Below are 6,000 nucleotides of genomic sequence, written 5' to 3' on the forward strand. Positions count from 1 at the left end.
GCCTGCCTGTATGAACCAGCGTCCCTTCTCAGAGGATACCAGCAAAGCTTGTGTGCTCATTCCCACGATGTGCCTACTTGTAGCCCTCATGGGTCTTCATATTTCAACCACTCTCTTGAATTCAGACACTATTTCTAGAAAGTTCTGTTAAAAAAAAAAGCAGTCAGTGTTAGCTAGAAGGGGAAACCAAACGGAATGCAGGAATTCAAGTCGAAGCCCGTCTAACGCCAAAGAGCAAGTTTTCCTCAGCATCACGCCTCTTGCGGTGGAATGTGCCCTGCCGGCCAGTTTCAGCAAGAGGTTTGGCCAATACCTTCCGACAGTACAGATGCCCCTGGAGGCTCGTGTCCTCCCTCGAGGACACAGCACACAGTGAGGTGGCCTCTGTCAGAACGCGTAAGAGGATGGATTGCGGAGGCACCTTTTGATTGGCTCGAATTATACTCGTTGACTTTGGAATAAATTGTGGAAATAACAGAGAACAAGAAAGAAATGCAGTATTCAAAGCATAAAATGTGCTTACTTGAATTCGTGGATTCAAGTACTTCGGGCATATGCTTTTTAAATGGCCATTTACGAGATGACTTTTAACAGGCTGCCAGAAGACTGGCTTCTCCGCTCTGAAGGGCTTTCTCCTACCTTTCTCTCATAGTCGATGGTTCAGTTAGAGCCGAATTTATTTTGCTGCGGTAACAACCTCAAAATTACAGACACTTACAATGACAAACTTACTTTCCAAAGCACCAAGGCAGACAGAGCAGCCTCTAGTTTCAGACATTGGCAGGAACAGAGTCAGAGAGGAGGAGAGGGAGGAAAATTGCACAGTGGACTTTTTTTGTTTGCTTATTGTTTTATTTTTTTGCAGAATTATGTAAGGCCATTTTTATGCAAGTGTATACTACGCTTTGACCGTGAGCCCCTCTGTCTTGCTCTGCTTTGCCTTTCACCGTCTTCCTTCCATCAGGCCCTTTGGTTCCCCTAGAAAGTCTCCTCCTATTTTTATGTCATGTATACACGTGTCCGTGTTTGTATCGACATAAAATTTAGGACTCACAAATGAGCGAAAACAACATTTGTTTTTTAGAGCTGGAGAAGCCATTTAACGTGACCATTGCCGGCTGTATACACTCCCTGTCAATTACATAACTTTGTGGGGTTTTTATTGTTAAAAAAAAATCCATTTATGATATGTTTTCAGGACAGAGCTTAGACTAGCCTGATCCTCCTGCCTCAGTTTCCTGCAGGTTAGGATTATGGAGATGTGTTGCCATGTCCAGGCTGTGTATTTGAAGACAATTCCCTGGCCAGATCAAGTGACATAGGTACATCCAGCTTCAGTAAAGAAGAGACGTGAGGTTCCACAAAGGCGGCAGGAACTGTTGCGTGAGTAACGTGCCCGACTGCACAGCATTCTCTGAACCCATTGAACTTTGTTCTTTTTGTTCATAAAACAGCGCCCTTGCCAACCCTGTAGACCTAATGTCTTTGAGGGTATATCGCCATCATGTTATCTATTGGATATGTATACTATACAATGTTTATATCCTCGACAAGATATATTTTAATTTTGTTTGTATATCTGTATCTTATCTACTCCTTAATTCTATAACACTATCATTTATCTGTGGGACTTTAGACCCACCCATGGTGGTTGATAGAGGTAAATAAACAAGGTACTCAGCAAGTCTTTCATCGTGTGAAACTTTAGTAATTATGAGTGCTCATTTGTTCTAATACAAATCTAATTTCTAGTTAATAAACCTAGGTTGCAATTCAGGGCCCCGGTTATGCTATTTTACATATTTCAAGTGGTTTTATATATTCTGAAAGCGAATATAACCTAGAACTAAATAGTTTAAAATTTGAAACATTTTCAATGTTTAGATTTCACAAACACCCTGCGTATGCATTGCTCCACCTATTACGTGGGTAGAGTATAGATTGAATCATCAATGGTTTCTCTAAGTGCCTTATAAAAAGTACTCATTGGCTACCTCTCCAACTTTATCCCTTCCACACAATCTGCCTTGTTTACTTTGAAAAACAGTCCTTTCTTTCTTACTTCAAGCCCCTCCGAGGGTCTCTGTGTGTTGGGGAAGGACTATTTTAGCTATAAATTACATGGCTTGATCTCTGGTCTCAAAATCTTCTAGTGATATTAAAGATTCTACATATTTGCTTATCAACCTAATACATTTTAAGTGTCTTCTATATTCCAACTATAAGTCAATGTTTTAAAAAATGACTTTCAAAAGTATAAAGCTACCACAGGTCACATGGATGCCTGGGGTCTGGGCCACCACCTGTGGGTCCTGCCGCCACTGAAGCCACGCTGATCTGAGTGGCCTGCCACCCAGGGCCATGGTGTCTTCGGAGCTGAGCTGCTGCCGAGGGCTATGTCTGTGTCCGTGGCCCTACAGCAGATAGGGTCTGATGGTGATGCCCGTGACTCCTGTTTTCATTGAGGGCCGTGCAGATACCCAGGGCCTGGTCAGTCATCTGAGGCCATGTTAGTGTCAGGGAGCCATGCTGCTAGTCAGGGCCATACCGATTGGGGTGGCCTGTGCTACCCCAGGGTCATGGTGTTGTCCAGGCCCAGGCTATATCTGGGTCCTTGGTCCTGTTGTAACTGTGTTGATCTCTGTGGCCTGTGTTACCACAGGGAGTCATAGGAACCCTGTTTGTTGAAATCCAAGAGCCATGCTGAGCTGGCACTGCCCTTCGCTGGCCCTGACTCTCCCTGCAGCAACGAGCTGGTCCTGCCCCAAATGAAAGGCTCCATGCTTGGGAGAGATGGCCTCACCCCTCACTACAGGTGTCGGAGAGCTGGCCTCAATGGCTTAAAAGAGATGGCGCCACACCTCACCTGAGAAGGTGGTCTCAGTGGCTGGAACCTGACAAATCAGCCACCACCCAGAGCCACAGTAAGGGCTTTGAGTTGGCCCACCCCAACATCTATGCCATCTATGACCTGGTGGGGGTCTGTAAAGGGAATGGTCCTGCCAAGCCATGACCACAGGACCTCCATGACTCAGGGCAGCAGCAAGATGTCCCCACAGATGTGGGGAGTTTCAGCGAGGGTCCAGCGATGATAGTATACCAAATACTTGAATCAGACCCGCAACTCATTGCAATAGACATCTGCACATAAAGATGAGTGGATAGAAGGGTGTACCGTGGGACACCCCACAGCTCCCGATGCCACTAAGGGAAGTGACACGGTGAAGAAGGGATGCTTAGAAGAAATCCCACACTAGCTCAGAATTGAGTATAACAAAGGGTTATTGATTTTGGGGTAGACTCACAGATCACAGTCCTCTGCTGGAACGGAGAACAGCAACCAAATCCCGCAGCCAGAAAAGAAACCGGATGCACGCTTTACATCGGCATATATAGTGTAAGAGGCCACGCTCAAGTGGGTGGGTGACTTAAAGGCTACTGGCGGTAGGAATTCCTACAGCAAAGAGGTGCTGGGAGAGGCAGGAACGACGGAGGAATAAAGTGAGTTTTGTTTGTTTTGTTTTTAATTGATATTTTTAATTTTTTTTCTTTTGGGGCGACATTACAGGAGTAGGGGCCAATATGAAGGGACTGGGAAATGGGTGTGATTGGGGGTGCTTGATGTGAAATTCCCAAGTAATCAATAAAAAAAAATGTTACTAAGTATAATCCTGTCTAGTTAGAAGAGAGACACACATCAGCTGTTAATGTAATTAGATAAATGGGTCTATACCCGAGTAAATCGTGATGTGAAAACAATGAACCCCTTCGCTGTGCCTAGAAAGGTCAGGGATGGCTCTCTAAGGAGTCATCTAAGGATGACTCATCTAAGCTGAGTCATGGGGTGCAGAAGCTATATTCAGGGGTGTGGTAAAGGAGGATTGCTGGTGCAGAATCGGCAGGACTTTTAACGTAGATGCCTGAAATTCACATTTGTCAGTCCTCTCACCCACACACATCACCTTCTAAAGGGCTGCTTTGAGGTTGCTTTGTAATTGGAGAACACCATGAAGAAACAATGTTGACTCCATAAGGTTACCTTGGACACACAGGGCTTAGGACTCACAGATGAAAGAAAGAAAAAGTAAGGGGGAGGAAAACTTATTATTTCTGTAACAATGAAAGACAGAAAGTTAATACTGAGACATTAGCAATGTTGGCCACAAGTATGCAAGTTCAGTGTCCTGGTTGTTTTCTGGTTTTGGTTTTTGTTGTTGTTGTTGTTGTTGTTTTGTTTTGTTTTTTCTGTCAACTTGACAAAAGTCAGTTATCTGGGAAGGTAACTAGTTATCTGGGCAATTGAGAAAATGCCCCCATCAAACTGCTCATCGGCAGGTCTGCAGGGCAGATGGAGGCATTGTCGCTGTGGGCATGGCTACTCCTGAACAGGTGGTCTTGGGTTCTATAAGAAAGCAGGCTGAGTGAGACACAAGGGGCAAGGCAGTGAGCAGCATGAATCTACAGTCGCTACATCTGTTCTTGTCCCCACGTTCGTGCTTTGAGTTCTTGCCTGGGCTTCCTTCAGTGATAGACTGTGATATGGAACTATAAGACAAAACCACCATTTTCTCCCCCCAAGTTGCTTTTGGTCAGAATGTTTTATCACAACAACAGAAAGCAAACAAAGACACTGAGAGAACAGGAAGGTAAAGGTAATTGTCTCAGTATAGCTCAACATTTTGGTGGGGGCAGGGAGAGTGGTGTGGGAGGTCCATCTGTCTGTGTGTTGCTTTCCTTGGTTAATGAATAAAGAAACTGCCTCGGCCTGTTGACAGGGCAGAACTTAGGTAGGTGAGGGGGAGGAAGGAACTGAATGCTGGGAGAAGGAAGGGCGGAGTCAGAGAGATGCCAAGGATGGGCTGGAGACAGACGCTGGGGTTTTACCAAGTAAGCCACTGCCATGTGGTGATACACAGATTACTAGAAATGGGTTAAATCAATATAAGAGTTAGCCAATAAGAAGCTAGAGCTAATGGGCTAAGTAGTGTTTTAGTGAATATGGTTTCTGTGTGATTATTTCAGGGCTAAGCTAGCCAGGCGGCCTGGTGGAACAAGCAAGCCCTCCTCCTACAGGAGAGAAAGAAAGCATATGTGAAGTCAAAGGGACTAACTCTGTGTTCAAACCTAAGCTTGATTAAGTTTTATAATTTTTACTGTATTTCCTATTTATCTTTGTTTTTAAATGATATAAGGAATCATATGTGGTCCCTAAAAAACTGAAGAGTCATCAAGTATAAAGTGATTGAAGCATAGATATATAATTTACTGTAGTTAAAACAAGGATGAGGGGCTGAAGCAATAGCTTAGCAATTAAGAACACTTATTGTTTTTACAGAGGACTGGGGTCCAGTTCTCAGCACCCACACGGCAACTCACAACTGTCTATAACTCCAGTTCTAGGGACTATAACGCCCTCTTCTGACATCTGTGGACACCAGCACACACATGGTGCATGCATGAAGACACTCATGCACCTAGCATTAAAATAAGTCGTTAAAAATGTGAGCAAGGGGCTGGAGAGATGGCTCCGCAGTTAAGAGCATTGCCTGCTCTTCCAAAGGTCCTGAGTTCAGTTCCCGGCAACCACATGGTGGCTCACAACCATCTGTAATGAGATCTTCTGGTCTGCAGACAGAATATTGTATACATAACAAATAAATAAATAAATGTATGTGAGCAAGTTCGGGGCTATAATAAATTCTACTGAAGCCAAAGAGAGAGAAAGATACCCTGATGGCCAGTCTTCTCTGCCGACTTGACATATCAGGGCAGAGAGAACCTCAAAGGATTGATGTCTACTTGCCTCCATCGGATTGACCCAAGGATATGCCTCTGTGGCATTTGTATTGTCCTTGATGAAGGAGGTCCCCAGAGCAAACCGGGACTCACAGACACAGAGACTTCTAGGATGTGGCTCTAAGTCAGTAGAATTTAATGGAAGCCCCATATGTAATCAAACTCATTTAAATAAGGTGACATTTCATGTGTGTGTGGGACAGG

The sequence above is a fragment of the Myodes glareolus genome, chromosome 27, assembly GCF_982192425.1.
Source record: "Myodes glareolus chromosome 27, mMyoGla1.1, whole genome shotgun sequence".
NCBI lineage: Eukaryota > Metazoa > Chordata > Mammalia > Rodentia > Cricetidae > Myodes > Myodes glareolus.